Genomic DNA, 20,462 nt, shown 5'->3' with positions numbered 1-20,462 from the left:
GTGGCAGGTCCATGAGGATGCAATTTCTTCTCAGCCCTCAGAGTTACAACTTCAGGAGTGTGGTAGATTCTGCCACTTAGCTTGGTAAAGCCTGCAGAAAAGATTAATTACAACAGAAAGGAATTTTTCTTGTGTATGACTGAGCCAACTTCATGAGCGGCAAGTGCTAGCAGTTGCCTTGTGGGGCTTAAAGTTTATTTAAATGAGCACGCTTTTAAAACCAGTAATAACTAAGGGCTTTGTCATTTCATTTTTCTCTACCTCAGTACAGACACAAACACACACACACACACACACCCTAGTCCTGCTGGGCTTTGCCTCGTGGGTTAATAAAGTCTTTTCTCGGCTTAGCTTTGCCTGGAGGGAGGAGCTATGTGAAAAAATTAAGTAAAAAAGGAAGCTAGCTCATCTGGGGAGATGGCTTACCCACTGAGGTGCACAAAGGGGAGAACCTGAGTTCAGTCCTTAGCACCCATGTAAACACCAAGTTCCACAGCACAGCACATGTTCATAAAACCAGCCCTGAGTAGGGGCTGGGACATCCCCGGAGCTCACTGCCCTCCCCCAAATCAACGAGGTCCAGATATAACGAGGCCCTGTCTCAAAACCGAGATGGAAAGTGACTGAAGACATCACCCTCTGGCCTCTGGCAGGCATGAACAGGTACAGATGCATACAGGTCACACAATAATAAAAACAGCAGTAAAGAACTTCGGAGACTGAAAACACCTGTTTGAGGGATGTGAATTGGTTACTATGATGAAAGTCCATAGTGATTTCATAGTTTGTTACTCTCCTAGATGTCTATGAAGGGTTTGGCTTTTGCTCCAAGTGGATACTTTTAATTTGCCAGCTAAAATTATTTTAAAATAACATTTTTCTCTTTTTCTTTAAAAAAAAAAAAAAGAAATCTATTTTCTCGTGTATGAGTGCAAACATTTGTGAGTGCATATGTGCCCATGTGTGTATAGGTGTGAGTCCATGTGTGCACATGTGTGTGTGTGAGTCCATGTGTGCACGTGTATGGGGGGGTGTGAGTCCATGTGTGCACATGTGTGTACAGATGTGAGTGCATGTGTTTAGGTATGTGTACAAGAGTACACATGTGCACGTGTGTGTGTGGAGGTGTGAGTGCATATGTGTACATGTGTGTGAAGGTGCCACAGAGTTCCTGGAGCTAAGGTTACAGGTATCCAATATGGGTGCTAGGATTTAAACTCTGATCCTCATGATTGAGCAGCTGGTGTTCTTAACCACTGAACTATTTCTTCAGCCTAAGAACCATCATTAGCTCTCAACAGTCCTACTTCTCTTTGGTAAGAACATCCTGATGTTGAATGGTTCAAAAGCACCCAGCTTCTACATAAGTCAGTTCTGAGCATCATTTAGAACCTTGAGTTATATCTAGTCCACTGGTGGTGGTGCATATCTGTAATCCCAGCATGTTCAAGGTCATCCTCAGCTATAACGTGCATTCGAGGCAAGCCTGGGTTACAAGAGACTCTGTCTCAAAAGCAAACAACAAACAAATAAAAAGATACCACAGTCAGCCAGCTGCAGACAAAAGAAGTTGGAGTCCCCAGTAGGTCTTTGCTATTGTTCCCAAGAGGCCTTCTGCGTGGAGGGCAGTGGTGTCCCTAGTGAAGACAGACACCCATGGCCTCTCTCTTCACTCAGAGGGCATCTGCTGCAGGCACCCCACACATGTGCCCCACCTGCGGTAGCACGCCCTGCCCTCCCCAGGCTGTGGTTTGCCAGCTCTGGAAGTCAACATTTGAAGCCTCTGCCAAGTTTCCAAAAAGTCCCATCTGGCCCCTCTCATCATCCCAGGCCTGTGTCCCACTCTGTCACCAGCTCCTCTGTCCCCATCAGATTTCCTCAGTGTTTTCTGAACAGTCTCCCCACCTCCCCTTTCCTGACCCAGAGACCCTCTCCCATCCCCCACCCCTCATGACTCAGCTTGATGCTGGGTGAGATGCAGAACATCTGTAGTCCCAGCACTTGGGGAGCTGAGACAGGAGGATGGCAAGTTCCAAGTCCACCTAGGCCATATAGTAAAGAGCCTGTGTGGTGGCTGGTTTTGTTTTGATGCACCTATCGCCTGAGAAGGGAGTCTCGTGGAAAGGTCATCTGCATCAGATGGGCATGTCTGTGGAGGACCGTCTTGATTTCCCTAATTGATGTGTGAAGATCATCATGAAAGAGGGCAGTGCCCTGGTCTTAGTTCAGAGAGCCATGGAGTGGAAGACACATCTGCGTGCACTTCTCTCTGCTCTTAGTTATGCACATGACATGAGTGGCCAAGTCAGGTTGCCTCCATTTTGCAATGATGGACTGAAACTTCAATCTCTAGACCTTTTTCTCACTAAAATTTTGTCAGGGTATTTTATCACAGCCACAGAAATGAAGCTAGGTCACTCTGTCTCAAGACAGTCAGCTTACAGTTTGATATTTGTTTTCTCTGGGAAGAGTCTGCTTTCTCCTGCTGACTGGTTATTCTCTGGGAGCTCACTGACAGGCATATTTCACAGAGCACCTATCTCTGGGTGATTAATGGTTCACAGAACAGCTAGCAGCAGAGAAGGTTCTGGTCCCCGGGAGACAGAAGCAATCAGGGTGGCCCAAGAGCTAAAAGTAAAACAAGGCGTTGAACACCGTGAGTGGATGCATTGCGCCCACAGCACAGGCTGAGGCTACCTGAGGAAAGGTGTCCTCTCGAGTCACCTGGGCCATGAGCATCATCCCTCCATAAGTCATGGATGCAGCAGAGGACCTTGGCAGTCTCTCTGCACCATCCTGTGTCCTGTCATCTCCACTGCCTGCCAGCCCTGCTGTATGTCAGATTCAAATACCTATGCCAACGTTTGCCCTGATGGGTGCAAATCCAGCAGGTCCTGGGCATGTGACCCTGCCTATCAGATGTCAGCCATCTTACACATTGTCCTAATGTCTGGACTCTCTTGGTCTCTGTGCAGATGTTTCGTCTGCTGGTGTGAAAGAAGGAGCATTGTTTACACCCAAACCAACTCTCCCCTTCCCACTTGCAGGTTAGAATTGGAAGCTGGCACCTTGAAGGGCTGGTCGCTGGTAGAGAGCAGCTGGGCTCTGCTCAGTATTGAAGCGGCCTGTACGCAGCACTTCCTGCTTGTGGAAGTGGCAGTCAGGACAGGAGAAGACAGGGCGACGGTCCGGTTCTTCACTGCCCTGAGGCCAGGCTCACAGATCATTAGGGCAGGGCAGGCAGCCAAGAGACGGGAAGTCCTCACCACTTGTCACTTGGGGTGGTGGTTAGTCTACTTTGTACTTAAACTAGGATGCTTCCTGGAGTGCCTTTAAATAAGGTTTGCACTGTAGGAGGAACTAAGGTGGGAGGAATACGGAAAGGAAGAGGAGAAGAAGGAAGAGGGGGAGAGAGACGAGAGAGAAGGGAACATGGAGGCCGATGGTCACGTGTCTCCCTCAGTCAAAGGTAGTTGGTGTATCTAGGTTGGGTATTGGGTTATACCTCTGGTTGAGCGGGCATCTTGTTATTAATCATTACCAAATATATAAGCCTTTGGATAATCTAAGCATTAGAGTCTCATTTGTACCAAGCCCGCATGGTTGGAGGGATGGTCTGGGCAATGCCCAGCCTTGCAGAGACAGTGTAAAAGATTGGCAGAGCCATCTCCCATGCTGGTGTCTTGTGGGTGGCACAGCTGGTGTCTCTGGCTGGCCGTTTCTAGCTGTGGCGCACACGTGGCCTCTGGCCACGGAACATGGAGGCTGAGCTAGGCAGAGCCACCACAGTTTAGTCGGCTTGACCAGAGGCCATTTTAAATAATTACCACAACATTGCACTCACAAATTCAGCCCCTGTTAACAAAGGCATGAGAGAGCTCAAGACAAAAATTCTAAACTAGTTCAAAATTTTCATCTACTTATTATTGTTTGTATGGGTGTTCTGCCTGCATGTGTGTGTGCATCATGTGCATGTCCTGTGCCCACAGGGTCCAGAGTCATCAGATCTCCTAAGACTGGAGTTACAGACATTATGAGCTTCCATGTGGGTGCTGAGACTAGAACTCAGGTCCTCTGGAAGAGCAGCCAGTGCTCTTGACTGCTGAGCAGTCTCTCCAGCCCCTCACCAAAATAATATACCTCAAGAATCTCTCTCTCTCTCTCTCTCACATACACACACTCACACACATATACACACATACACATATATACATACATATATACATTTTTTCTGTACTCATATGGAAGTTTCTAGAAGAAATGAATCAGTATTTTGTGCTGTATACAGTATACAGTATGTATATGTGTGTACATATATACATATACACATTCTTTTTTCTGTACTCATATGGGAGTTTCTAGAAGAAATGAATCAACGTTTTATAAAACCTAGAATGGATGCGTTAGAGCAATGTATTATTTGAAGCTGTCCACTTGTTGTGGACAAAGTCAGAGGAAGCTACACAAGACGGTGTCAGGTCAGTAGCTCGAAGCCTGTGGGATTTCCAGGTGCTGTCTGGCCTCTTTCCTTGCTCCCTGGAGCTGGGAGTAGGAGCAGAGACATCAGGACACCTAGTGATGCAGGACATAGGTAAGTGGGAAGGAAGCACTGTTGATGTGGTGTCCGGCTGTCCGGGTTTAGCCTCTGCTTGTGTGAGCATTTCTGTGTGGTGACTCTTCTTTCCCTTGCTAAGGCCCTCTGCTCCAGGACAAGCCGGTGACCACAGTGAATACTCACCTTTGGCTGTCTGGTGCCCGGGTAATGGGGACAAGGCCTCTCACTGGCCCTGACTTTCCCCATAAGACAAACACGCTGACAAGCTGATAGCTAGGCACCTGGCAGATGACGAAGATGGAGCAAGAGAAAGTCATTTTGGGAGAAAAAAAAAAAAACCTACACTTCTCTCAAACTTAACCTTGAGTGGGGAAAAAGCCAAAGTTAGAGAGGGGAAAAAAAAAGAAATGTCGATATTTCCTTCATATTTGAATTTGTGGTTTCTAATTTATGTGCTGAACTCCAGGGACAGACAGACATATCTTCTTGCACGGCTCTCCGGTTACTCCCCCACCCCCAGCATCTGTATCCTGTTTAAGACGCCCGTATATCACAGGGTCCTGAGGTGGGAGCATGGGAGTGCAGGACCTTGGCTGCACTGGTACCCATGCAGGCTTCACTGAAACATCTGTGAGCCCTCAGCCCATACTGGGGCTCAGTCCATACGAAGTATCCCCCAAGGATGGAGAGGATGGGGAAAAAAATATCCAAGCAAGAAATACAATTTGCACTGTAGTTATATTCTCTTGTGATCTGGATTGTTAGCCTTTGTTTAATTTTTATAAGTTTATGCTATGTGTATAAACGTTTTGCCAGTATGCATATATGTGTGCATGTCTGTCTGACACCCGGGAATGTCAGGAAAGGGTGTCAGATTCCTTCCAACTGGAGTTACAGACATTAGTGAGGCAGCACATAGATGCTAGGAACATAACTCTGGTCTCTGGAAGAGCAGCAAGCCATCTCTCCAGCCTGTGGTCCACACTTGTTCAGATAGCAAGTCTACCAGGGTGTAAACATGTATTCTCACATAAAGTAGAATGTAGGCTCCAAGAAGAAGAGGCTACCCTACTTGTACATGGAGGAGGGGGTAACCACCCTATAATGTTGGACACGGAGAAAGATTTTTATCACAATAGTGGTCCCAAGGAAACTTTTGTTATGCCAGCTTGGAAACTAGTTTAGTCTGCGATGAGAAGTCCAAGAGTTTTGTGTGGGGAATCAGGCCTTAACGTTTAAACTTTGGGAAGGGGGCATGGTTCAGTGGATATAGCATGCAAGAAGCCCTGGGCTTAAGGCCATGCAACATAAAGCCAGGTATGTGGTGGCACACACCTATAATCCCAGCACTTGGTACTCGCAGAAGGAGATCAGGAATTCAAGGCTAGCATACGCTATAAAGCAAGTTTGAGAATAGCCTGGGCTATGTGATATCCTGTCTTCAAAAAAACCCCAAAAATAACAACAAAAAAGGTGAATGAATGAATGAATGAATGAATGAGTATATTGAGGCATAACTAAGTGCTTAAGATAGCTGGATAGGTCTTGTTCAGGTTATGTTATACTGCTAAAACCATCACACTTCAGCCTTTTGGCTAAGATCAAGTCTAAAAACATCTAAATCCTGAGAGGATACTACCAGGCCTGTGGCCCTCTAGAAAATGCCAAATACTCTCCCCCACGAATTCTGGGTTGGAAACCACAGTGCTGACAATTTTTTTGGATGTCACTCCTTTGAGTCAGAGAATTAGGAACTGGGTGAGAGCCCCTTCTTGGATCCCCACCCACATGGTGATCCACCAGCTTGGTCCTCTCTCCATGGCTCCGGAGACATCTGCCCACACAGATGTACCTCTGATGTGTGGAATAGCATTTCCTTGGGAAAGAATTCCAATCTGTCTATAGAACTGTATTTCAAGATTTTCTTGGAATGTAGTGAAAAAAATCCGTGTTTCTGCCATGGGAATGCCCAGCTGAAGTCTTCATGGGTCTAGTTACAGGGTGGTGTGTGTATGGCTGACCTGACTGCATATTTGGTAAGCTACCTAACTCTGCTGCATGTATGAGCCCAGAAAGGGGACATCCTCTATCAAACCCCCAGTCCCCTCCCAAGACAACCTCCTTACCACCATGGGGAATGGCCCACTGGTTTAATAAACAAAGCAGCCTCCAATCTTAGAAATGTTTGTGGTCATAGACAAATTTTAGAATCTTTGGGCTGTCTGCTCTGCACAGCTCACAAACTGGCATGAGGGTTCAACCCCTTTAATCCCAGCACTCAGAGGCAAAAGTAGGTGGGTTTCTGTGAGATCAAGGACAACTGATCTATGTGGGACACCCATGACTGTGTAGAGGGAACCTACTTCCAAAAAAACAGAAACAAGCAAAGAAACGAAAAACTACTGGGTCCCTTTTTTCTCACTTTTCAGTAATAAATTTTTGTTCACTCTCCTGAAAAGAAGAAATGCACCCTTTGAGAACAGACAGTAAACTATCCCCAACAGAGTTATCCCGCGCTGTAAACACGGCTGTAAACACGGCTGTGGCGGGGAAGAAAATCTCACCCATGAAGAGAGCAGAGAGTAGTACCCACCTGCGACTCCAGCTGGGCCATGGCTCTAGCCCCTGACTTAGCTGCACCTCAGCGCCTGTGTGTGAGAGTGTCTAGTTCAGGAGCGTCTGTGTACCTCTTTGTCTTTGTTAGTTTTCTCTGTCAGCTACCCCAGCAGCCCCCGATGAAAGCACCGAGTGCTTATCTCCATGAGCCTTGCTGTCAAGCCACCTCTTGATATTTTCTGTTTTACTTTTGCTCGCTACATGCTTAACCAACTTGTTCAATCAGAAACCAAAAATGTACATATAGGTCATTCTCTGGACTATACAGAACAGTGTCTTTCAGTCCCATCGAATTCGAGATTACTGTCACATCCCTCTGCGGCTTTTTTTCTCCAATTGACTTGTAAACCTGGCTTCCTCCATGTTAGCTGGCTAGTTCTCAGAAAGCCAGGAAGCTCTGTTTGGGCTGCGAGGAAAAGAAACATTACTAACAGCTGAGACCCTGAGTGCATGTCAGGTGAGATGCACTCATTGGCGTGACAGTGGGTGACTGTCGTGGTCAGAACCAACTGCTTTCTGATGAGATTTGAGGCCAGTTCCATTGGAGAACCAAACACCTGGAACTGTAAACCTGGTAAAAAGCCTGTGTCTGAGGAGATCATAGGCCCTGGTGGGGAAGCTGCTGGTGTGCTTTGTTAAATGGACATGTGCCTGACAAACTGCCCTCTGCATTTTGTGTTTCTGCCTAAAGATCGGTGCTGCTCAGAGCTCTGCCACAGAATACTTTTGCAGTGGGCAATGTTTCCTGCAGACACTCTCGGTGTGCTGAGAGTGAGTGTTGACTGTCCAGTCCTGTCTGGGATGTCTGTATCACACACCCCCTACCAAAGGCTCCTGAAATATCACAGAAAAGAGGGTGGGAGGACCGTAGATCTGGAGGAAGGGTGCAGTGCGGCGGGCTGGTCTCCACGGCCACTTCACTTTGGACTTTTAGCAGCTGAGATTAACTTCAGGAGAAAGGACCCCTCAACATTGCCTTGAATATGGGAGGGGGTCTCATGAAATACCACCCCTCCCTTAGGGATCGGTGGCAGTTAATCATTGCTTGGGGAAAGAGACCCATCTTCTTTAGTGGTGTCCACACTCCTGTAAATAACCCTTCATTCATGTCAAGTAAGCAACCCTAATTAAATTTATCGGGTCACACACAGACAGAAAAGACACGTGAGCAGAAGGGGACAGGTTGCAGGGAGAATGGCTGCAGTGGGTGGGGACAATAGAGGGTTATGGGGTGAAAATGACCAAAGTATATTATGTACAAGCACAAAAAGTATCAACATGAAACCTTATTATGAATAACTCATACATGTTAGAAAAAATTTAAATGTTAAAACTTCCAGGCATGGTATTGCGTGTCTGTAATCCTAGCACCCAGAAGGTTGAGACAGGATCGTAAGTTCTAGTCCAGCCTGGACTAAATAATGAGATCTTGTCTCAAAAAAAAAAAAATTGAAAGCCATTCTTAGGGCATGGTCAATCTGAATGTGCCTCCCCCCACACCCACGAGTTCCATGTGTGTCCATCTAAAAAGTCAGCAGTGGAGTCAAGTCTTTGGTGAACTGAGTCAAACAGGAATTAAACACATACAGTGCCTTTTCAAACGCTTGTCTGACCAGCAGAAACTTCTGTAACTCAAATCTGGTAGAGATTCTAATGCTTGCAACAGATGTAGTGTTTTATTGGTAACATTTTGTTTTACAAGTTCAAATTTACAATATTTGTGTATTTGGATGAATGTGAAGCCAAGGGAGAGTTCCAGATAACCAGACAAGGTGCTCTTTGGTTAAAAGGATCCAGATGTTTGACGTGGAGGAGAGAGAGGCTTCTGTAGCGAAGCAGGACCACAGACAATAGCAGTAGCTTATAGTCCTGTCCACAAATATGAAAGTCAGACACGAACCACCAAAAGTTTCAGTAAGTAACCTTTACCATATAAAACGGTGATTTGACGTGTCATGAGCGTTTCCACACAGCTGGCTCTCCTGGCATGCCAAAGCTATGCTCGAAGGATTTTTATATGAATGGATAAAAGTGAGTTTGAACCTTTAAAAGATCAATGCAAGACACACGTGCTTCCTGAACATGGGTGTATTTGCCGCTAAATGGAAACTTGCTTGCAGAAAGGCCGGAAGAGGTTTGAGTGCTCTCTAGGCAAGAACAGGGAGTAAGATGTGAGCCTCACCTCACACAGCGTGAACAGTTAAGATGCTAAGTGTGGCCCGGTGGCCTCTAATCCCAGCACCAGCAGAGACAGGCAGATCTCTGAGATCAAGGCCAGCCTGATCCACAGAGTGAGTTGCAGGACAGCTAGGACTACACAGAGAAACAAAACAAGATGCTGAGTGTGGTAGTTCATGCTTGTAATTCCAGCACTGAAGATTTCAGCTGAGGCAGGAGGATTGCCATGAGTTTGTGGCCAACCTGGGCTGCTTACCGAGAGTGATTTCCTCTTTGAAAACAAACAAACAAACAAGCCAACAGAATATGACTAGAGCAAAGTTCATATGCTGCTCTTGCAGCGGACCAGAGTTCAACTCCCAGCATGCACATGGCTGACACATCACCCTCAGTTCTGGGGGATCTGATGCCCTCTTCTGGAATGTATATGGTATACTCATTTAAAGTGTACAATTCAATGTCACTAAATTTACATCTACATTGTTGTACCACCATTACCATAATCCACTGTCAAACCTTTATCATACCAAACAGAAGTTAAGCCCTAGACTGTGTGACCTTCCTGCCTCAGCCTCCCAAGAGCTGGGATTAAAGGCATGCAATAGCTGTGCTTGGAAATTTTGAACATTTTTTCTTACTAGCATGTATGAATTGCATGTAATAATGGGCTCCGTTGTGACATTTGCTGAACCATTTCCGGTAGCTTTGAGTATCTGTTCTAGATATCTCAGGTAAGCATCAGCATGGAGGTCTGGATTATTCCACTTAACACAAAGTCCTTGTCTTGGTTTGCTTTCCATTGCTGTGATCAAACACACTCAAAAGCTACTTGGGGGAGAAGGAAAGGGTTTCTTTGTCATAGACCACAGTTCACCATCGAGAGAAGTCAAGGGAAGAACCTAGAATTGAAGCAGAGGAGCACTGCTTACTGGCTTGCTCCCCTGGCTTTCTCAGCTACCCTTCTTATATGGCCAAGGCCCATCTGCTTAGGGATGACACCGCCCACAGTGGGCCTGGCCCTTCTACCTCTACACCAATCAAGAAAATGCCCCATAGACATGTCCATTGGCCAAACTGATGAGTGTGAGTCTTCAGCTGAGGTTTCCTTTCCCCAGGTGTACCAAGCTTCCAAGATCAGCCATCACTGTCATGATTCATCCCCCTGTGGTGGTTCTGTGGTATATCAGAACTCTGTTATTTTTTAGGCTAAGATCCTGTCGTTTGTTCATTGGTGGGTGTCTGAGCTGTCCCTACTCCTGACTACTGTGAATATTTCTGTGAGCGCTGGTGTGCACAGCTGAGCGCCAGTGTTAGATCTCACCCAGGAGTGAACTGCGGGGGCTGGAGGCCGTCCTATGCACCGGGAGGGAATGTTTTTTATTTTGTTGCTGCTTTTTTTTTTTTTTTTTTTTTTTTTTTGAGGAATCTCTGCCTTGTTTCCCACAATGATGACTCCACTTGACTTTCCTGACAACGGTGTCAGGGAGTTCTGGTTCCTGCACATTCCACCTACACTCGTTGTTTCCTTCCGGGAGTTAGGAGTATGTTTTTTGTTTGTTTGTTTGTTAGGAGTATGTTTTTTGTTTGTTTGTTTGGTGGTTTTTTTTGTTTTGTTTTGTTTTGTTTTGGTTTTTTTTTTTGTTTGTTTGTTTTTCGAGACAGGGTTTCTCTGTGTAGTCCTGCCTGTCCTGGAACTTACTCTGTAGACCAGGCTGGCCTCGAACTCAGAAATTCGCCTGCCTCTGCCTCCCAAGTGCTGGGATTAAAGGCATGCGCCACCACCGCCCGGCAGGAGTATGTTTTTGATAGCAGCCTTCATGTGGGGTGTGAAGTCGGGGTTTGGGTTGGAAATTTGAGGCCCCTAAAGTGCGTTCACAAAATGCTAATTGCTTTAGAGTTCCGAGAATCTGTAGGCCCAGCCTGGTGTCTGTAACTCTACAGTGTAGGCCCAGCCTGGTGTCTGTAACTTTACAGTGTAGGCCCAGCCTGGTGTCTGTAACTCTACAGTGTAGGCCCAGCCTGGTGTCTGTAACTCTACAGTGCTGAGGTTGGTGCTGGAGCAGTGCCTCCCTCGATTCCATTCTGAGAGGTAAGCAAGGTGATCGATTTCAAATAGAGGCAGGAGCAAGCGGGAAGCAGACCCTCTGTGTGGTGGCAGGAAGTCAGACCTGGTGGAAAGCAGCCTACCTCTCCCTAGGACAGGATATTATCACCGAGGAGCCATCCTCCCAAACTCTTTCTTTGCCTACTCCGCCCTGCTTTCTGCCTGCTCTCCATCCCTCTCCCCTTCTCTCCCTCTCCACTCCCTCTTTCCACCCCCCATCTCTCACACACAAGCAACCCTGGTAAGACATCATTGCTCTGTTCCCCCTTCAGGTTCCCAAATCCAATATAGTGGTAGGAACCATCTTAGTTCAAAATGTTCTACATCCATAGGTGTTTGTGGTCTGCTGGGTTTCTCTCACATTTAAAGACAACTGGTGGTCAGGGTTTAATGTGCTGGCATGGGCCTTGAAATCCCAGCACTACAGAGGCAGAGCCAGGTGGATCTCTGTGAGTTCAAAGCCAGGCAGGACTACACAGTAAGACCCTGTCTCAAAACAAAACAAAAACAGTGTAAGCCATCATGGCTCCTGGTGGATTCTGGGAACTCCTGTAGGGACAGAGCCTCATAGATTGGCCTGGAACTGCACTCAGAACCTGCAGTTATGAGAGGTTGTGGCTCTGCTCAGGGTAGTGCTTGCCAAACCTCCAGCTCACTCTCTCCAGATCCAAGGGGCAGCTAATGTTGTCTCATTGCTCCCCAGGAGAGAGGCTATACCTTCTATATCTTGAAAGGAAGATGGTGGTCCTGAGCATAGGAATGGGGGTGACTGCCTTCTCACTGGAAGGAGGATGACTGCCTTCTCACTGGAGGGAGGATGACTGCCTTCTCACTGGAGGGAGGATGACTGCCTTCTCACTGGAGGGAAGATGATTGCATTCTCACTGGAGGGAGGATGACTGCCTTCTCACTGGAGGGAGGATGACTGCCTTCTCACTGGAGGGAGGGTAGCTGTCTTCTCTTAAGAAGGAGGGTGTCATTGGAAAGATGGTGACTGGACTGTCTTCTCATAGGGAGGAGGGTGATCATCTTCCCATTGGGAGGAGGGTGATTCATGTCCCATCCCAGGAAGATCTCTGGATCTGTCCTTCATGAATTTGCATAGAGACACGTGAGGTCATACACATACTTGTCCTTTAATGTGTTTTAATTTTTACACCCATGGCACCTGGTCCTGCTACTTGCCTTCCCCCACCTAACTTTAGCACACAGAAATCTACTTCATTGTATTTATTTTTAAATTAGATTTTATTTTACATGTATGGGTATTTTGCCTGCATATATGTGTACACACACACACACCTGTGTGCCTGGTGCCACAGTGGCCAGAAGAGCTTGCTGGATCCCCTGGAACCAGAGTTGTGAACTTCTGAGAGCTGCCGTGTGAATTCTGGGCGTTGAGCCTGGATCCTCTGGAAGAGCATCCAGTGCTCTCAACTGCAAAGCCACCTCCAGGCCTCTGTATTCCATTCATTTTAAAGATTTAGTTTTTATTTTTATTTATTGCCTGGGGGTCTGCATGTGTGATGCCATATGTGCTGGTGTCCTCAGAGACCAGAGAGGACATCAGGTCCCCAGAGCCCAGGTTACAGGAGGCTGTGAGCTGCTGGCAAGGGTGTTGGGAACTGAGCCTGGGTCTTCTGTAAGAGCAGCAAGCACTCTTAATTGCCTAAGCCATTTGCCTCATTCGTTTTAAGGGCTGAATATTACCCATCAGGTGTACGCTCCATTGCCACGTATTTTAACTAGTTTGTCAAGAACGGCCATACTCTCCTAGTTATGGAGGACATAGCTATCTTTCTGTCTCCATGTCAGGAGATACTGTTCTACAAAGTGAAAAATCACCTAGCAGTTACAGAAGGAAAGATTGCCTCTCCCTGACCACAGAACGCTGTCTCTTTGTCTCTGGCTGTCTCTGCTGGAACCTTGCTTGTGCCCAGCTGAAGGGCCCGAGTACCCCCAGCTACCTCTCTATCACTGTGTTTCAGCAGAGGGTGCAAGTCGACTCTTACCAAGCAAAGCACTTGCTCCCCACTTTTTCTTTCACAATGGTCCTGGGTCTGGCAGGGGCACGCCATCTCCATCTCTTGATCGAGCCTTCAACCCAGCGGTTGGCTACTTGGGAAGCTACACATTATCTCTCCATATACCTCCCACAGGAGCATCTGGGCAGGGTCATTAACAGCCAGCACTTCCCGGAGAACAGTTGCAATGGTTACTAATAGTGTTCGCAGACTGTTGAGTTGGGACACAGCCATGTGCCAGGCACACTCTTCATAATCCTTGCCAGGTTTCTCTGAGCAGTCAAACTACAGCAAGTGGATATCAAGTAGATTACAACTGAACCTATTCTAGACCTTTTGGCTGGGAGAAATTACTTCAATATGAGGCTATCAGCCCAAACACACCATCTGATTTTAGACTAGGGAGAACTTTGAGGGCAACCTCTTTCCACACAGATGTTGCATTCCGTCCTGCTGATAACACTAAGAACGGCCATCTCACATCTTCGTGTGGCTCCTACTTCTGAATCTACACAGCTTCCTGAAGTAATAAAAAAAATTACCACATGTAAGAGCAAAGGAAGAAACACATGGGTTCCAGATGTGCACCATGTCAGGGAGGATGCTCCCAGATGAGAAGAAAGAGCTCGATGATATGGAAAAGAAGCTAAAATTAGTTTGCATCGCTGTAGCCTGCATGGGGGAGTTTTTAAATCAATAATTCTAATTAATATTGATTGTGGAAATTATGTTCTGGACTACTAAGAAATCTAGAACTGAATCCGGGGACCGGGGACCAGGGACCGGGGACTGGGGCTCCCACATATGTAAGCTGAACGATAATACATAGCAACAAGGGACTGAGATTTGGTGAGTGTGTAGTGTGGACTCGGGTGGAGCCCTCAGCGAGACGGCAAATGTGGAGCAAACCGAGTTGGCCGTCACACATTGAAGGAATACCCTGCAGTGTCTGTTCACGCGTGAAAACAAGCCACAAACAATTCTTGTTGGGGGTCCAGCAACAAGAATTGCTGTTGGACCCCTTTACCAAGCCTTAGTGTCTCCACCCACTGGGCTTAGAGGGTCTTCTCCAAGTGTCTCTACCTCAACACAAGTTTGGGCTCTCTTCTTCTCTCATCTGTACCCCATCACACCAGTCTAATTTATCCAGAAAAATACTGCTGCAAACAGATAAGAAAGAATCAGGTGAAACCCTGGTTATCTCCTATCTAAGGGCACCGTGAGTCGCCTGGCTGATGTAGACTGTATATGAGTCTTTAGAAAGTGATCTCTTCCAGAACCTATGAAGGAGCCAGTGTAGCCATGGCCACAGAATGGCCAGAAGAGGGAGCCAGAGGTGGGAATGGTGGAGTCTGAAGTGTATGCGCTGGGTTTGTTAGCTTGTTTTGCTACTGTTTGCATGTGTGCATCTGGATGACTTGCTTAAGCCCAGGTTGTGATCACTTCCTAAAGAGCCTGACTCATGAACAGCACACGTTTTGCACCCTGCTCTTCAGGCCAGTTCAAGGGCTGGTCTGGCAACACAACCTCCAAAGAAGATTCACCATAGAGTTGAAGGTGTCCAGCATCATAAAGGCTAAAATATACATGTCTACAAACCTCTCACAAGTAAATTGGAAAATTTAGAAATAAGAAGAATGTTCTTAAGCAGTTTAGGGCCAACCTGCTCAGTGTCACCAAGAAAGCCATATCCCTACCCTGGCCCTGGAACTAGTGCCTCATGACCTTCAGTGGATGTTTCAGCAAGTATGTCCCCCATGTTGGACCACAAGGCTGTGTGCCTTGGGATTCAGCTGCTTGGGGTTTTCTCCCAGGGAGAGCTTCTTCACAGAATGCAGCAGCCAGCACTGAGAGGGGGGTGAACTCCAGGTACAAGGGCTTCTGTCCTCGACAAGCCTGTCTGTCAAAGAGAAGCAGGCCCAGGTGGGGGCCACAAGCCCTGCCCTCCTAACTGTTCCTGGAGTTTATAGTCTGGTCCATTTCAGTTTCTCATGTATCACCTTTCTAGGGGCTGCATGGCCCAGCGATCTGGACAAGGGCCAAGAAGCCAAAGACTGTTGAAGCCAAAGTCTCCACGCTCCCGCTGATGCCAGCGACCACCCAGCCCAGCCCAGCCATATGGCCTCCTGCTTGTCTGACGTATGAGGTGGGTAGCAAGCTTTTCACCCAGAAGAGGGCTCCAAGGGATTAATTACCTAAAACCCATAAACGTGTATCATTGTAACTCTTATTTCAGTTTCTACTCAAAGCTAAAGTGGCCAAAAGGAGAGAAAATGGAGAGCCGAGCTCCCTCTGAAGGCAGCTGCCTCTGCCTCTCTGGTATTTCCAGTCTGGTGGGAGATTGTCCCCAGAGTCCTGTGTGTGTTTGACAAAGGGCACATTTGAGGATGAGGACACAAACCCAGCTGAACCCTAGATGAAACTGGATTCTAGCAGTTTCCATGCCTTGCCCTAGCAAGCGTGGACATCTCCAGTGAGGCCCAGGGGATGTGTTCAGGCAGCAGGGGGTGATACATGTAGTTTGGGGTTTGACAGGTGATTTAGGAGACCGGGAAGCTGAGTTAGGGTTGATAAGGTGTCCGTCTAAAAGCATTCCCTTGTGGATGTTTGTAGGGAGCAAGAATTTTCTGTGTGCGGAAGAATTAAACAGAGACCTTCCTTCCCTCCGCTCCCTCATGAGGGCCCTCAAGAGATGCTTATCTGTGATTCCACTTTACTCCGAGGCTAAAACCTACTCCCTGGAGGCTCACTCCAGCATCCATGTGGTCAGCACGATCCATCGGGGTATCCTCCCAATTCTACTCAAAATAGACAAAAGGTCTCCTTCGCTTTATAGTCCCAAGGTGCATTCCGTTAGCATGCCTTCTCGGGGGAGGGGGTTGCTGGGGGGGGGAGCTCCCAAGGTTGCTGACATCCAGAAGTGCCCAACCTGTACAGGTGGGAAGTTGTTCCCACCTGAGCAGAAGAAACCCCTCCTGCTTAGCCACGGAGAGTCAGGACAGGAACAGTGAATACAGCAGCCGTGCCTAGGGCCAGGTTGAGGCAGGACAATACTGTGACATTGTTTAAACCTGTGGTTTTAAAATATTTGTTCAATATTTACTTAGATGAAAGGCCCAGTTCTCTAAATAAAGAAGTAGAAGGCTTAGCAGAAGGAAAGGCCCCAGGGCAGGTAGCTTTGTCCGCCCCCTAGTCTCCAGAGAATACAGCTCTGGCAAGGGTCTGTACCACCTCTCAGCAAAACAAAAGCTGCACTGCACAACTAATGTCACCCACCTGCAGACCAGGCTTGCTCTGGAGCAGATCCAGCAAAGGTCTAACCCCTGCCTCCAGGTGCTTTCAAATGCTACACTCCTTCCTGGCCCCTCATCATCCCAAAGAGGTCTCTACAGGACTAAACCAACCCATCTCCTCTTGCTGCTGGTTTAGACCCCTCAGCTGTTCCTGTTGGGAAAGGCTCTGTGGTGCCCCCCGCTCTCACCGGATCTCTCGGGAGCTCCACCACACATCTGATGGAACGTGACCTAGAAAGAGCATGGACGTTAGGAAGGATGCTCGTTGCTCTTTGGGTCTCAATGGCTCCTTCCTGGCTTCCTCCCTTGAGGCTGCCTTAGATCTTCCCAGCCACCCCTTCAGCCGTCGCAATGCTACTCTTGGTACGAAAGCCACCCCCTTCCTTTCCCTGTAGCTTGCTGAACTTTGTCCCTGGCTTGTTCTATCATTTCCATGAAGGAAATCTGAACTACATGGACACTGGCTTTTTGACATGTAGTGATATACTCTTCTTGTGCCTCTATGGGGCAAGAACTAGCACTGGACTGCCTTTAGCTCACAGCTGTGGCTCAAAGCTGACCCTTAGAACATGACACAAGGAAACAGGAAGAAAGGCTAGAGAGGAGGACGGAGTGTATTCACAGAAACTTTGGGATTCTTGGTGGCTCCAGGCTGAGAGCTCCAAAGTAGACAAGAAAAGCTGCTTCCAGCTCTCACTGCCTGAGAACACTTGATGTGTGTGTGTGTGTGTGTGTGTGTGTGTGTGTGTGTGTGTGTATGTGTAGTGTATGCATCTGTGTCTGTATCTATGTATGTGTTTATTCCTATGTATATGTGTAAATTTTATATAACTTTTAAGACAAACATTTCTGAAGCCAAAGGCATCACAATGAATCATCATTGTGAGGGTGGCATTCACTAGGAACCAGGTAGACCCGTTTATGCTTAGGAATACCGTGGTTGCTAACATGCTCCCTCTCCTGAAGCAGGGCCTGGCCAACAATAGACTCTTTTCTTCCTGTTTAGTTTCTATGTCAAAATTAAACACTTGAGCAGCTGTCCTGAGCGCTCTCCATGGAAGCCTTGGGCCCCTAACACACAGCTATTTCCCTGGCATTGGAGGGCAGAGACCAATGGATCAGTGAAGCCCATTGGCAGCTAGCCTGGCAGAATAGATGGGCTTCCAGTTCGGTGAGAGACCCTGCCTCAAAAACTAAGAAAGACTCCTGACCAGAGGTCTCCATGTACACACTCATGAACACACACATACACCAACATCCATATGAACACACCCATATACACACCACATGCACAGACACCAACATCCATATGTACACACCCATATACACATACACCAACATCCATATGTACACACCCATATACACACCACATACACATACACCAACATCCATATGTACACACCCATATATATGCCACACACATACAAAGAGAGAGGTCTTGTTGCGATATTTTATCAGTATCAATGATTATAACTTAGCATGTTGGAAGCTATTTTTCTTTGAAGGGCTGAACAAAATATGTATTTGTTCCATTATTTAAACAAACAAAAACACACAGAAATATAATTTTGTTTTTGTTAAGATTTATTTTATTATTAATTTATGTGGGGGGGTATGTGTGTGTGCGCACACATACGTGTGTGTGTGTGTGTGTGTGTGTGTGTGTGTGTGTGTGTGTGCAGATACTGACAGAGATCAGAAGAGGGCACCAGATCCCCTGGAGCGAGAGGAGATGCAGGACTCAGATGCTGGGAGCTGAACTCAGGTTCTCTGTAAGGACAGCAAGCACTCCTATCCCACTGAGGCACGCCTAATTGTAGTTTTATATTGGGGTGTGTGTGTATGTGTGTGTACTTGTATGAGTATGTGTGCCTGTATGTGTGAGTGTGTGTGAATGCGTGTGAGAGTGTGTTTTGTATGTGAACGTGTTTTGTACTTGTGAGTATGTGTGTGAGTCTATAAGTGTGTGAGTGTGTGTGGTATGTGTGAGTGTGTGTGGATATGCATCTGTAAGTGTGTGTGAAAGTATTTTGTGCTTGTGAGTAGGGGTGTGAATGTGTGTGAGTCTATAAGTGTGTGAGTGTGTATGGTTTGTGTGTGTGTGGATGTGTATCTGTGAGTGTGTGTGAAAGTGTGTTTTGAGTATGTGTGTTTTGTGCATGTGAGTATATGTGTGTGAATGTGTGTGTGTGTGTGTGTGTGTGTGATATGTCTGAGTGTGTGTGAGACAGGGTGTGTGAGTGTGTGAGTGTGTATTGGGCATAAAATCAGGGCCGCTCAGAGGCTAGGCAGAGGCTCTGTATCTCCTAGTCCCCGATTTCTTCCCATTAGATTTAACATTGCCTGCTCATTTGCTAAGGACGTTTGAAGGCTTCATCCCGACCTCTGCCCCAGCCCAGTGGAGCCAGCTAGAGCTGAGCTGAGACTCTAAGCCTATCTCCGGAAGCTTCCAGGTTTTCATTTTGCCCTAAAGTCTACACCGTTCAGCCAAGGAGTCTATACATACCTGACAGGAAAAAGCTAGGTGTTGAGTCCCAAGAGAGCCAATACTCAGACTTAACACTGGGCTGGGGTTTAACTTTAAACTACCAGGTTCCCTTTTCCACTCAGCTTGTACTGATAAATCATGAATAGTCTGCGCAGGGTGGGCAGAACGGACCAGAAGACACCACGTTTTCATTTAGTATTGCTTTGTGTTTTGTTCAAATCAAGCATCAGCCTTTTCTGGTCAGTGGTCCAGATCCCTCTGCACAGTATCAGACCGGTCGGTCATTCTGTGAAACTCGAATGCTATGTCTACTCGGGAGTGCGGATAAAAGGAAACGGGCGTTCTCTAGCCGGACGAACAGCCTTTCGATTCACTTCCTAAATAAGTTTATGCCTAGTAAGATATTTCAGATAAGCCGTAGAAAAGCAACGTGCCACAGCGCCTCAAATTATGAAGCTTTAAAGTTTTTTGTCTTTAAAAGGGGGCAACAGTGTACTTCAGAACTTGGCTTTCTAAGTTCCTTTTGGATCCTGAAAGAGCGGATCACAGCGCCACCCCGTGGGCACCAGTGGTTTAACGTTGGCGACAAGGAGGCAGGAAAAGCCACGTTTAAATGGTTTAATTCTCCATTCCTTCCGTTCATTTTCCCTGTTTTAGTTTTTTTTTTTTTATTGTGGCATATCCATAACAGATGGTATGTCACGGTTTAAATTATTTCCTTTATTGGCGATCCTTTGTCCAACCGATGCTTCAGTTTCACCAAGTACAAGTTTACTGCACTTCGTGGGGTCCATCCATTCATTTTTCAGGGTCAGTTACTGAATATCCACTCGGTGTCCAGAGCTTATCGGTGTATTGTGTGCTATTCATTGCACATGTCTCTGTTCAATCACATTCAAGCTCTTGACTGTGGTGCACAACACGGCCTTTAGTTTGTGACCCATCAGTGTTTGCACATTTACAGATCTATTGATTTGGGGCTTCCTTTGGCCTTCAGGCCCCTATCATTTGGCTCCGGGAGTGTTATTCACCTGACAAGGAAAACCTAGGCAGCGATTCTTACCCATAACTGCATATGAGAGCCACCCATAGGGTTTCCTAAATGATCGTTCCCAGAACACACTTCCCAGAGATCTGACATCTAGTCTAACAGTGAGGCCCACGCATTCCAAAGAACCTACTGTGTGCTGGTGTGACCTTTCTC

General features: G+C 46.9%; 1 protein-coding gene across 1 annotated transcript in view; it reads left to right on the top strand.

Annotated features, from left to right (window-relative positions):
* Positions 1–20,462, top strand: part of Cldn14 (claudin 14) — a 76,023-nt gene that overhangs the window by 37,666 nt on the left and 17,895 nt on the right. Inside the window, exon 2 of the mRNA XM_034515428.2 lies at positions 15,486–15,623. The gene's annotated coding sequence lies outside the window, so the exon portion shown is untranslated. The remainder of the gene's footprint in view (positions 1–15,485; positions 15,624–20,462) is intronic.

This window comes from Arvicanthis niloticus, chromosome 12 (genome assembly GCF_011762505.2).
Source record: "Arvicanthis niloticus isolate mArvNil1 chromosome 12, mArvNil1.pat.X, whole genome shotgun sequence".
NCBI classification, from domain to species: Eukaryota; Metazoa; Chordata; class Mammalia; order Rodentia; family Muridae; genus Arvicanthis; species Arvicanthis niloticus.
The sequence above is the reverse complement of the archived record's forward strand: the minus strand, read 5'-3'. Positions and strand labels throughout refer to the sequence as shown.